Source organism: Pelobates fuscus, chromosome 2 (genome assembly GCF_036172605.1).
Source record: "Pelobates fuscus isolate aPelFus1 chromosome 2, aPelFus1.pri, whole genome shotgun sequence".
Lineage (NCBI taxonomy): Eukaryota > Metazoa > Chordata > Amphibia > Anura > Pelobatidae > Pelobates > Pelobates fuscus.
In genome coordinates, this window is record NC_086318.1 from 321629765 (window position 1) to 321643474 (window position 13710).

General features: G+C 44.3%; 1 protein-coding gene across 1 annotated transcript in view; it reads left to right on the forward strand.

Moving 5' to 3' along the window:
* PREP (prolyl endopeptidase) overlaps nucleotides 1-13710 on the forward strand; it is a 136910-nt gene that overhangs the window by 102170 nt on the left and 21030 nt on the right. The window lies entirely within an intron of this gene.

The following is a 13710-nucleotide window of genomic DNA, read 5'->3' on the forward strand; positions in this document are numbered from 1 at the left end:
TTAAAACATCAGGTATGATGTTGTATCGATCAGGTAGTGTAAGAGTTACGCCCGCTTCACAGTGACTGACCAAACTTTGCGTTTAACGCACCGCAAACAACCGCAAACAGTCCATTTGCACAACCGCAAACTCCCCATTTGCACAAGGTTGGATACCAAGCTAGCCATGTCCTGTTCCTTGTCCTCACTGATGTCATTGAAGGTCTCTTCCTCCACCCAGCCACGTACAACACCAAGGGTCCCCGAAAGGTGACAACAAGCTCCCTGGGATGCCTGCTGTGTTTGGTCTTCCACCTCAAAGCCACCTTCCTCCTCTGACTCCTCTTCTTCAGACTCCTCTCTCTGCGTTGCCTCTCTCTGTGTTATTATAAGGTGTGTTAAGTAGTACTATTCCTATTAGTTGGTCCTCCTACTTCAAATTTGGGGCACTTCACGTGTAATCTAATGTGCCACCAGATAGGAGTGGTGTGTTAAGTGTTACACCAGATATGAGTTGCATCAGGCCTTATTTAGTCAAATGTATTGCCCACGGTCAGTCCCTTTGGGATCCATCCCTCATTCATCTTAATAAAGGTGAGGTAATCTAGACTTTTTTGACCTAGGCAGCTTCTCTTCTCAGTAACAATACCTCCTGCTGCAATGAAGGTCCTTTCTCACAGGACACTTGAAGCGGGGCAGGCCAGAAGTTCTATTGCAAATTGGGATAGCTCAGGCCACAGGTCAAGCCTGCACACCCAGTAGTCAAGGGGTTCATCGCTCCTCAGAGTGTCGATATCTGCAGTTAAGGCGAGGTAGTCTGCTACCTGTCGGTCGAGTCGTTCTCTGAGGGTGGACCCCGAAGGGCTGTGACGATGCGTAGAACGTAAAAAGCTCCGCATGTCCTCCATCAACAACACGTCTGTAAAGCGTCCTGTCCTTGCCGGCATGGTCGTGGGAGGATGATTACTTTCACCTCTTCCCCTGTTAGATTCCCGTTGTGCTGTGACATCACCCTTATACGCTGTGTAAAGCATACTTTTTAATTTATTTTGGAACTGTTGCATCCTTTCCGACTTGCGGTAATTTTGTAACATTTCAGGCACTTTCTGCTCATACCGGGGGTCTAGTAGCGTGGACATCCAGTACAGGTCGTTCGCCTTCAGCTTTTTTATACGAGGGTCTCTCAACAGGCACGACAGCATGAAAGACCCCATTTGCACAAGGTTGGATGCCGAGCTACTCATGTCCCTTTCCTCGTCCTCAGTGATCTCACTGAAGGTATGTTCTTCACCCCAGCCACGTACGACACCACGGGTACCAGATAGGTGACAACGAGCACCCTGGGATGCCTGTTGTGGTTGGTCTTCCTCCTCCTCCTCAAAGCCACATTCCTCCTCTGACTCCTCTTCCTCACAATCCTCTTCCAGCGTTGCCACAGGTCCAGCAAGCGATGCTGATAAGGCTATTTCTGGTGGTGATGGTGACCACAACTCTTCCTCTTCATGCTCATCTACGGCCTGATCCATCACTCTTCGCAGGGCACGCTCCAGGAAGAAAACAAATGGTATGATGTCGCTGATGGTGCCTTCGGTGCGACTGACTAGGTTTGTCACCTCCTCAAAAGGACGCATGAGCCTACAGGCATTGCGCATGAGCGTCCAGTAATGTGGCAAAAAAATTCCCAGCTCCGCAGAGGCTGTCCTAGCACCCCGGTCATACAAATAGTCGTTAACGGCTTTTTCTTGTCGGAGCAGGCGGTCGAACATTCGGAGTGTTGAATTCCAACGTGTTGGGCTGTCGCAAATCAAGCGCCTCACTGGCATGTTGTTTCGACGCTGAATATCTGAAAAGTGCGCCATGGCCGTGTAGGAACGCCTGAAATGGCCACACACCTTCCTGGCCTGCTTCAGGACGTCCTGTAAGCCTGGGTACTTAAGCACAAAGCGTTGTACGATCAGATTACACACATGTACCATGCACGGCACATGTGTCAACTTGCCCAAATTCAATGCCGCCAACAAATTTCTTCCGTTGTCACAAACCACTTGGCCGATCTCCAGTTGGTGCGGAGTCAGCCACTGATCCACCTGTGCGTTCAGGGCGGACAGGAGTGCTTGTCCGGTGTGACTCTCTGCTTTCAGGCAAGACAGCGTGACACTGCGTGACACTGCCGTATCCGGGATGTGGAATAGTACCTGGGGAGCTGGGGGGGTGCCGTTGATGTGGAGCATGACGCAGCAGCAGAAGAGGACTCAGCCGAGGAGGTTATGGAAGAGGATGGAGTAGGAGGAGTAGAGGAGGTGGCAGCAGGCCTGCCTGCAAGTCGTGGCGGTGTCACCAACTCCTCTGCAGAGCCACGCATTCCATGCAGGTTTACCCAATGCGCAATGTAGGTGATATAACTGCCCTGACCATGCTTTGCAGACCAGGTATCAGTGGTCAGATGGACCCTTGCCCCAACACTGTGTGCCAGACATGCCATTTCTTCCTTTTGCACAATCGAGTACAGGTTGGGGATTGCCTTGTGTGCAAAGAAATTTCGGCCAGGTACCTTCCACTGCGGTGTCCCAATAGCTATAATTTTTTTGAACGCCTCAGACTCCACCAGTTTGTATGGTAAAAGCTGGCGGGCTAATAGTACAGTCAAGCCAGCTGTCAGACGCCGGGCAAGGGGGTGACTTTGTGACATTGGCTTCTTACGCTCAAACATGTCCTTGATAGACACCTGACTGTGGTCAGATGAGCAGGAACTGCTCAAGGCGAGAGACGGAGTGGCGGATGGTTGAGAGGGGGCAAGGAGGACTGCAGTGGTTGACGTGGCTGAAGATGCTGGACCAGGATGAGGATGGCGGCTTTGAGTTTGTGTGCTGCTTGTACTCATGTGTTGATCCCATAGGCGTTTGTGATGTACGATCATGTGCCTTCGCAAAGCAGTTGTACTTAGGTGGGTGTTGGACTTCCCACGACTCAGTTTCTTTTGGCACAGGTTGCAAATGGCATCGCTGTTGTCAGAGGCAGACACACAAAAAAAATGCCACACTGCTGAGCTCTGCAATGACAGCATTCTGGTGGTGGCAACAGCATGCGTTGATTGGCGTGCTGTCTGGCTGACCCCGGGTGCCGATGCATGCTGTCTGACTGTGCCACTAGCTCCTTGCGACGACCTCCCCCTGCTTCCAACTAGTCTCCTCCTCCTCCTGTCTGTCTCCCCATCTGAACTTTCCCGTGTTCTTCTTCTCTTCTAGCGGGCACCCACGTGACATCCACGGACGCATCGTCATCATCAACCGCTTCACTTGTATCTGACAACTCAGCAAAGGAAGCAGCAGCGGGTACAACATCATCATCATCATCACACCGTACGTCCATGTGTGTAATGCTGCCTGCCTGAGACATATCCCTGTTATCTACATCCTCTGGCAATAATGCTTGCGCATCACTCATTTCTACCAACTGATGTGTAAATAACTCCTCTGACATACCAAGTGAAGCGGCTGTGGTGCTAGTATTGGTGGTGGCGGCAGGCGGGTGAGTGGTAACTTGAGAGGTGCCCGGAGCTAAGCTGGAGGAGGATGGTGCGTCAAGGTTCCGAGTGGAAGCTGTAAAAGATTGGGTGTCCTGTGTTAGCCAGTCAACTATGTCCTCAGAACTTTTTGACTTCAGGGTACGTGGCCTCTGAACACTGGGCATTATTCTAGGGCCAAAGGGAATCACAGCACCACGACCACGACAGCCCCTGCCGGGTGGCCTGCCTCTGCCTGTCAGTTTTTTTTCGATTAGTGGTACTATGCGTGCAAGCTACTGTGACAACAGATATGAGTGGCACTGTGCACTGGCAGAAGTTTGTAGAGTAGACGCTGTAGGTCTGACACACACGCTTGCAGACAACTAACTGCTTTTCAATCTATTACAGTCAATTTTTTTTTTTTTATTTTTTTTTAAATGTACACTACTGTTACACCAGATATGAGTTGCACTGGTGTGACACTGTGCCCTGGCAGGCCCTGAAACGCACATGTGTGAAGGAAACTGACTGCTATTAAATTACAGTAATATTAGTATTTCATTAAGATAGAATCTTTGATATACTCATTTTGACTGTGTTGTAATTCCAGTGAAATCCTCCTCCCCTCCCCTCCAGCCATCACCAGTAAGGGCTGCAGGGCATTGGTTCTTTCCTCCATAGACTTCAATGCTGTACATTGAAGACTATGCATTCAGTGACGTCACTCCTTCCAAAAAGTATTCCCTGTTTTGTCTCATATCTTTTGATTGCAATGGAATTTCAATAAAGTGGCTTTAAGCCCTTAAGGACCAAACTTCTGGAATAAAAGGGAGTCATGACATGTCACGTGTCCTTAAGGGGTTAAAGGGTCGGAAAATACATGAACACCTAATCCAAACTGGGTGAATTGTTTAGAAGGTATTAAGTACCACCTGCAGCATGTTTTCGTATCTCATTTGTATTGATTTATTGTACTTTTGAAAATATCAGAGTTTCTATCACAAAGCCTCCTATTACTGAAAGTTTGATTGATGTCTCTCTGCTTTGTCTAGGACACTGGCCTTGAGCACATTCACTCTCAGAAAGCAAGCTGGCTTGTGTCACTGTCTGCCATCAGCTGACGAGACCCAGTATGACTGATAGTAATGCTTTGGGTTTTTTCTACACCTTATTGCGTAAATCATTTCTCTTGTCACCTTAGGCTCCCATTGCTTCATTGGGCTATGTCTTCCTTTGGAGAATGTATATAGTAACACATTCTGTGCCGCTTTTCTTGATACATAAAGCACAAATACAATGCATAGCTTTTACACTCCGGGTATAAACTCTGCAGACATGCATCTGGAAAATTGCCTGGATTATTTCTTTGCTTGATGGCAAATACATGATTTTTGTTTTACTTTTGTATGGGATGGAGGGATATAAATGCTCCTAATTTCTTTCACACTTGTTCATTGTGACCAGAAGACATCAAGCAAGAAGCATACAGCACTCACAAGAGATATCTTATATCTTATTCTTGGTTGGCGTGAGCACTAGTGGAAGCTAGTAATGGATTGTGTTCAAGCTCACCTACCAATTTATTTCCTTTAACCCCTTAAGGACCAAGCTTCTATAATAAAAGGGAATCACAACATGTCACACATGTCATGTGTCCTTAAGGGGTTAAGCAGACAATTATTTAATGTATTTATCATTTTAAATAAATAAAATTGATTACAATGCTGATTTAAACATTAGCCATGATTGCAAGTGTTTCCATTCAATATTTTGACTCGGGGGCCAGATCTTGTTTTCAAGTTCATTATTGCAAGTTGTATGACTCGGCAGTTGGAATTAAAAAAAACTTAACACTATCAATACTGTACAGTGTGGTGAGCTATTAATCTCAGGGCAGCTTTGGGACATAGATGTCCAGATATAGGCATTATTAGTAGAAGTATTGTTAGTAGAAGTAACATTCCCAGGCAACAACTGCTATTTGCAGAAGCTGATATTATACTGTAAGAGTCTGAAGAGTAGCTGGGTCTACAGAGACATTGCAATTTTTTTCTCATCAGGCATATCGCTAAATGGAAGAAGCTGATTTAAAGATATACTATAGGCACCAAAACAACTTTAGCTTAATGGAGCAGGTAGGTGTATAGAACATGCCCCTGCAGTCTCACTGCTCAATTCTCTGCCAGGAGTTAAATAAATTTTGGTTCAATTTATGCAGTGCTAGCCACACACCTCCTGGCTATGACTGACACAGCCTGCGTGGAAACAGCATGGGTTCAATTTTGTTTTCAGGTGTTAACTTACTTTAGATGTTTTTAACTCATCTGTAAATTAGACTCATCACACACACAGGAGGATCCTGTCTAGAAGGGTCTAAAAGGCTTTTAACAGAGTAAGAGATAAATTACCTTTCCCCAATCGTTTCCTCTTCTCTTCCTCTGTCAGGATCTGTTCTTCATTTCTTCCTTTCTGCTCTAGTTTTCTTTAAAACATAAGACAAAGTAGGGACTACTTTGTCTTCTGGAGGTTTCCTACGCCTGACCAGCTATGACCAACGGAGGAGGAAAGTGTGCTTAATTTCCTGTGGTCAGAGAGATTTCCCACAATTCTCACCTTTCCTCCGTGATCTCGCAATGCCTCCTTTCACTATTCCCGAAAGTCCTGTCATTTTAGACAGAACGCCGGCGAAACTCCCGAATTTCGTCCTTACATAATTAGACAAGTTTCTCCATTCATGTTAGGACACAATTCAGGACTTTGTTCGGATCGGAATTTCATTTGAACAAATTAAATTCTGATCTGATTCGTACCACGGCTACATCTTGCAGCCGCTTAGTAGATAGCTCCCTAATTCCCATGGTATTAGGGAGCAATCTACCAAAAAGGTTGAAAGACCTAAATCGGTCTTTCAGACAAATTTACTAATCCTAAGTAAAGATTGCTTAGTATTAGTAAATTCTGCCCCTACTCGCTATATCGAGTTGTAAACACCGAATGGAGGAGCTATTGCCCTCCCCCCCTCCCCCAGCCCCCACCCATGAGCCACAGATGGGGGCCCTAAATGACAATGAGTGGCGGGTGGGGGCTTTAAATGATAATTGGGCAGGCCTATTGTCCCCCCGGCCCCCACCCATGGATGGCAGGTGAGGGCTAAATGTAACCCCCCCAGGTGACTAGGGGTCCCCAAGCCCCTAGTCACCCCCCCCCACCCTAAAGTTAGTGAGGGGGAACAATAAAACTAAATACCTGTAAATAAAAAAAAAACTTACCATTTGATTTTCTAAAACCTTCTTTTTTCAGACCCAAAAAAGGCCAAATAAAAATCCTGTCGAACCTTGAAAATAAAAAACCCGAGCGCCCAAAAAATGACTGGGAAAAAAATCCCGAGGCTAAAAAAAAAAATAATCCATCTTCACCCAGCGAAGACACCGCGCAGACTGAGCTCCGCAGGGCAAGTAAAGGCTTATAAAGCCTAACCATGCCCTGCAATTTGACTTGGAGCACTCTGGTTGATTCCAAGCCAACCAATTAGAGTGCTCTGACAGGTAAATGAAGAGACTGATAGGTAAGTCTCTACATTTTCATAGCCCCCACTCGCGGGGCACGGGTGGTAGCTCGAGGGACACTTTGTCCGTCCCCCCGCTCCCTCACTAGTTAATAGATGGAAATGGATTTTCCAGGCTTATCAGGGCTGTTCCTACAAGAGGAAACTTATGTTGTAGTCTAGTCCTGTAAATTGTTACTTATGCATTTATGTACAGTAGTTGGGTAATTTCATAATTTCACAAAAATAATTCAGTCTACCGGATAAATTATATTGTAGATTGATTTGGTGGTCATGCCCATCTTGGGTTTTTATTTTATAAGTGTCAGTAGAATAATTGGTTTCATAGATAAACTGTCAAATAACATTTTTAATTCTCTTAATTTCCCAATATGAAAACTCTTCTAAATATGTTATTAGCCCAAAAGAGACACTATTATTCAAATTAACCATGTGAAATGATGAGTCCGATAATTAGATGCTGTCCTTGAGGACAGAAAGGCCCAGTTCGAGGTTAAATGTGAAGGAGATGGCTGTTCCATAGTCTGTTCTCCTTAAAGGATTCCTTTTTCTATTAGATTGAGATGGTCCCAAAATCTAGATTGCCATACTCCCTACTTTCTGTGTATTGCCTTTTAGTTAGCGTGATGTAGAACTCAACTTTATAACTGGGACCTTTTTTCCAGTCCACAAAGTTGCCAGTGTATCCTGGAGCTCATTGCTATAATGCCAGATATTTATGCCTGTTGTTTTCACTTCTTTTTCATTTTTATTAAAAACAATTTGTGTCTCTGAAATTGTTTACAAAGTTGTTGCATCAGAGAATAAGATCACTTGGGTAAATGATATCCTCACAGAGTACTCCCGTAATCTGTGAACCAGAATAGTTTAAACAATGATAACTAGCTTCTTTGTGCATCTGCTAAGTCTCCTGATGTATTTTAATTATGCTTGCTTCAGCATTGTACAGCAATCTGCTACGTGATACCCACTGGGATTTGGGGTGGGAGATGTTCTTTGTTGTGATGTGCTGTGAGAATCTGTTGGCTTTTTGTTTGTCAGAACTTTGAGAACAATCATATTTTCATGCACTTGATTAATTGATTACAATTTTCTTCTTCAGTAAGCCTTTTGGGATTTGCTGTATAAAGGTCTGTTCCCTGAGTAAAACAATAAAAAAAAATTACCATTTATCCATCTAGTTTTCCCTCAAATAACACACTGGAATTAAAAATAGTTAATTACATTTTATGGTCCAGTGTCTCCGCTGTGGGCAAGGGGAAACTGCTTAGTGGTCTCTCCCTATACCCATCACCCAATATGCACAGGTGACATTAATAATTAGTGGAAGAAGAAAGGACCACAGGCACTCCAAATTGAAACCGTATGCAGATTTATTAGGAAAAAAATGCAACGCCAAGCAACGTTTCGACCAACAAAGGTTGGTGAAAAAGACCTTGAAAAAGACCTTTGTTGGTCGAAAAGTTGCTTGGCGTTGCATTTTTTTCCTAATAAATCTGCATACGGTTTCAATTTGGAGTGCCTGTGGTCCTTTCTTCTTTCGTGTATAATTCTGGGATTGCTGGTCCTGATCCGGAGCACCCTTGGCCGCTGGGATTGAGTGCGGTTCCCACCATCTACTTTGATTAATAATTAGTGGGTCCTCTATCAGTTCAAGAGAAGGTGTTTAGTAGGTCCCCATTCATTACCGCAAAGTGTAGCACATCAAGGGTTAGAAGACAGCAAGGCTCTAGTAGACTTTCATCTTAATCTGAGAAAGTCATGGGCTTGCTCATATTCTCTCCTCCATGTGCAGCAAGTTGTGGGTTAGTTAGGAGTAATGGAGAGGGAGGGCCTGCATCTTCCTCCTTAGAGTGTGCCCGTTGATGCCCAGTTCCCTCGTTTAATGTTCCCTAAGGTTGCAAATTATGTCCTTAATGAATATCCCTATGTGAGTTGCAGTGCATCTTATTCCCTGTAGTTTGGAAGTAAACAAATGTGGTGTAAGTCAAGAAATAAGGAGAATAAACAGGGCCTGCTCTCTGCTTAAATAGCATCACTTCTTTTCTTATGTCTTATTATAAACCGTTCTTTCAATGTTCTAATCTATACTATACAAGGACAAATCAAGTGCAGCCTTTCCTAGGTGTATAACAAGTGATCTTGAAGTAAAGCAGAGAGAAATAGCAGATGTTTTTCAAATCTCAAGAGCTTTTTTTTTTTGTATAATTAGCTCAGTGTAATCCCTATACCCAAAGCATTAATATGGTATATAAGGACCTCGTACAACAATTTACTGCTTGAGTTAAAACATGGAAAATCAGTTTGAATCTGGATGTTGCGTATACAAAAACACAATGTTTTAAGGTTTAATGTTACACTCAAGGTTCCAGCATTGTTGTTTATAGTTAAAGGAACACTGTTGGCACCCAGTACAGTTCATCTCAATAAAGTGGTCTGGGTGCCATGTGTCGTCCTTCCCGTTTCCCCCACCTCACTTTTAACCTTGTAGCTAAAAACATTACCGTTGTGCAAAGGTCTAAATAACCCACCTGGAAAAAACCTTTGTCACCTTTCTGTTTGGCTTCTCTGACCTTCAATTTGAAATTCACTTTGAACTCTCACTTTTGTAAATAACCCTGCTTGGATTATTATCCCCATCTTTAATAATTTGCCAGAATAAGGTTGTTGGTAAAGTTGAAAATGATTTAGAGCTTGTTTTATATCACCCTCTTCTCTTTAAATCTGTAGTTTCTTTACTATGCAGTAGCCTTGTACCAATGGCATACGATGGACAAGCTTGACACACTGACTACTAATTAATGACAGAATGTGAATGAGAAGCCTTGTACCTAGTTGCCATGGATGACGTAGCATCTTTCCATGTGTGCGTTATTATTTTTTAAAAGTTCCACCTCTCTGCAGTGAGTCTGAATGAGCAGTGAAAGGCAACTGCCATGGTTAAGTTAATTCACGCCTGATGAAGTTAATTTGTTGGGGTTTCAGCACTCGGTACCACTTGCATGACATCTTGGCATCAGTTGTCAACTTAACATTGACAGTCCTTAAGTATACAGTATAATAAACATCACACACAAGGGGTTGCCAAAAAGTAAATCCCTTGCTTTTGCAAAACTACAGAGCATCTGGAGAGCCAACATTTGTCCACCTCTACCACACACACACGTAACTACCCCTTCTAACAGACCTTTTATTTATTTTATTTTCTCATATCTGTTTTGACTTGTATGTATTTGGACAAAACTAAAATGTAAGAAGAGCCCAAGTAGATTAGATACATTGGGAATTGAGTGCTATAGCCATGACTACATTAGGCGTAGTTCCCCAGTGGATGACCGTACTAACTACCCCTGGTTAAAGGGAAACTCCAGTGCCAGGAAAACAATCTGATTTCCTGGCACTGAAGGTTCCCTCTCCCTCCCACCTCCCAATCCCCGGTTACTGAAGGGGTGAAAACCCCTTCAGTCACTTACCTGAGGCAGCGACGATGTCTCTCGCTGTCTCCTCCTAGCTGCTCCTCCGACTGGCTCCGTCGGCCGGGGGGCGAGACTGATCCCGCCCACCGGCTGAGGAGACCTAATGCGCATGCGCGGCAATGCCGCGCATGCACATTAGGTCTCCCCATAGGAAAGCATTGAAAACGATTTTCAATGCTTTCCTATGGGGAATTGAGCGACGCTGGAGGTCCTCACACAGCGTGAGGATGTCCAGCGATGCTCTAGCACAGGTTTTCTGTGCTATAGAGCAGGAAGTTCTCTCTAGTGGCTGTCTAGTAGACAGCCACTAGAGGAGGAGTTAACCCTGCAAGGTAAATATTGCAGTTTATAAAAAACTGAAATAATTACACTTGCAGGGTTAGGAGTAGTGGAAGTTGGCACCCAGACCACTCCAATGGGCAGAAGTGGTCTGGGTGCCTGGAGTGTCTCTTTAACTAGGCACCCAGACCACTTCAGCTTAATGAAGTGGTCTGGGTGCCAGGTCCAGCTAGGGTTAATGCATTTTTTTATAAACATAGCAGTTTCAGAGAAACTGCTATGTTTATTAATGGGTTAAGCCTTCCCCCAAATCCTCTAGTGGCTTTCTCATTGACAGCCGCTAGAGGCGCTTGCGTGATTCTCACTGTGAAAATCACAGTGAGAGCACGCAAGCGTCCATAGGAAAGCATTGTAAATGCTTTCCTATGCGACCGGCTGAATGCGCGCGCAGCTCTTGCCGCGTGTGCGCATTCAGGGGACAGGGCGGAACGGAGGAGGATCGGAGGTAGAGATCTCCCCGCCCACCGCTGGAAAAAGGTAAGTTTTACCCCTTTTCCTCTTTCCAGAGCCGGGCGGGAGGGGGACCCTGAGGGTGGGGGCACCCTCAGGGCACTATAGTGCCAGGAAAACGAGTATGTTTTCCTGGCACTAGAGTGGTCCTTTAAGCACTTGGGTCTCCATTACACATAAAGCCAGGTTTGCAAGGGTTCTACCTACTTTAAGTCATAGCTGTGCAAAACTCATGCCATTTGTGAATCCTTTTGCTATCACCCTTTTTAATTTGCCTTCTATATTATTTGGGATTGGTTCTCGAATGCAATCCACTGGCTCTTTCTCTGCATCTAACTGTGCATAGTAACCCACAACTAAGAAATTATAACTTTCCTGTCTTGTAATAAAATTAATAATTCTATGCATCAACAAACCTGTCTTATCACGATGTACTTTTATCTTAAAAATAGGAACATTTCTCATTATTGTGTATAAGAAAAGGCTTGGCACCATTCACTGTAGAGGACTGACGATGAGATTGAATTTGCCGTTAAGAGTTATCGGTTTCGAAGTCTTTCTAAGAGCATGATATCTGTGCAGCACAGTAATTGATCTGCTTCTCTATTTCTACTGGACAAGATAATCACTGCACTTCAGCTGATGGTTTGATTACAAGGAAGCTTATTTTTTGTGTTTAGTATACCAAAGGTCACACCATGCTAGGCAGACAGGTTAAATGTTTTCTTAAGATTTGAATCAATTTAGCAGCACTGCAGGAAAACCGTTCCCAAAAAAATAAGTATTTGAAGTGACAGAAACTTTCTTTTGTGTGATGAGTAAACTACCAAGATTCTTGTTCTAACGGGACACCAAAACCATTTGCACTGATTCATACACAACATTAAAAGCACTGACAGGTAAGTGTCAGAACTGGACCATGGAGCAATGAAAGAAGGTTGCGTGGTCTGATGAATCACATTTTCTTTTAGATCAGGTGGAGGACCAAATGGGAATCGTTTAAAGGACCACTCTAGTGCCAGGAAAACACTCGTTTTCCTGGCACTAGAGTGCCCTGAGGGTGCCCCCACCCTCAGGGACCCACTCCCGCCGGGCTCTGGGGGGAGGAAGGGGTTAAACTTACCTCTTTCTCCAGCGCCGGGCAGGGAGCTTTCCTCCTCCTCTCCTTCTTCCTCGCGACGTCATCGGCTGAATGCGCATGCGCGGCAGGAGCCGCGCTCGCATTCAGCCGGTCGCATAGGAAAGCATTCACAATGCTTTCCTATGGACGCTTGCGTGCTCTCACTGTGATTTTCACAGTGAGAATCACGCAAGCGCCTCTAGCGGCTGTCAATGAGACAGCCACTAGAGATTTTGGAGGCTGGATTAACCCTCAGTATAAACATAGCAGTTTCTCTGAAACTGCTATGTTTATAATAAAAAGGGTTAATCCTAGAGGGACCTGGCACCCAGACCACTTCATTAAGCTGAAGTGGTCTGGGTGCCTAGAGTGGTCCTTTAAGTGAGTGTCATTAGGTAAGAGATGGCAGCAGGATGCTTTATGGGAAGAAGGCTGGCAAACAGAGACAGTGTTATGTTCTGGGCAATGTTTTGCTGGAAAACCTGGAATCCTGGCCTTCATTTGAGAGATTACTTTGACATGAACAACCTATCTAGAGATTGTTGCAGACAACATATACCCCTTCATGGCAATGGTGTTCACTAATGGCAGTGGTCTCTTTCAACAGGACAATGTACCCTGCCACACTGCAAGAACTTTTCAAGAAATGGTTTGAGGATTATGATAAACCATTCAAGATGTTGCCTTGGGCTTCTAAATTCCCCAGATCTCAATCCGATTGAGCATCTGTGGGATGTGCTGGACCTGCAAATCCCATCTATTGAGACTCCACCTCACAACTTCCAAAACATAAATGATCTGCTGCTAGTGTCTTTGTGCCAGATACCACAGTACATGGTCTTGTGGAGACCATACTCAGCACATCTAAGCTGTTTTGGCAACAATAATAGGCAGGTGGTTTTAATGTTGTGGGTGATCAGTGTATGTGTCTTGCAAAACTCACTGTACAGGAAGCTCATTTTTTTGTTTAGCTTAATTTTAATCATTAGTGCAGGTTCAATTGCCTAAATTCTAAAGTCTCCAGTCCTTTAAGAATTCCCTCAAAACGCATCTCCTTTGGAAAACTCATAATTTTCCTGGGTAACTTACCCCTTTACATCACTCTGTTCTGGTCACACCTCACATAATTAGTGCTTTCACAGTCCACTCTACTCTCATCTATCCACTCTACAGGTTTTCCATTCTTTTTTTTTTCTTTCAAATATTTAGTTTGCTTCAGTTGTCCCATCTAGTCATCTCTCCTCCATTTTTAAAGAATGCTTTATACATACATACA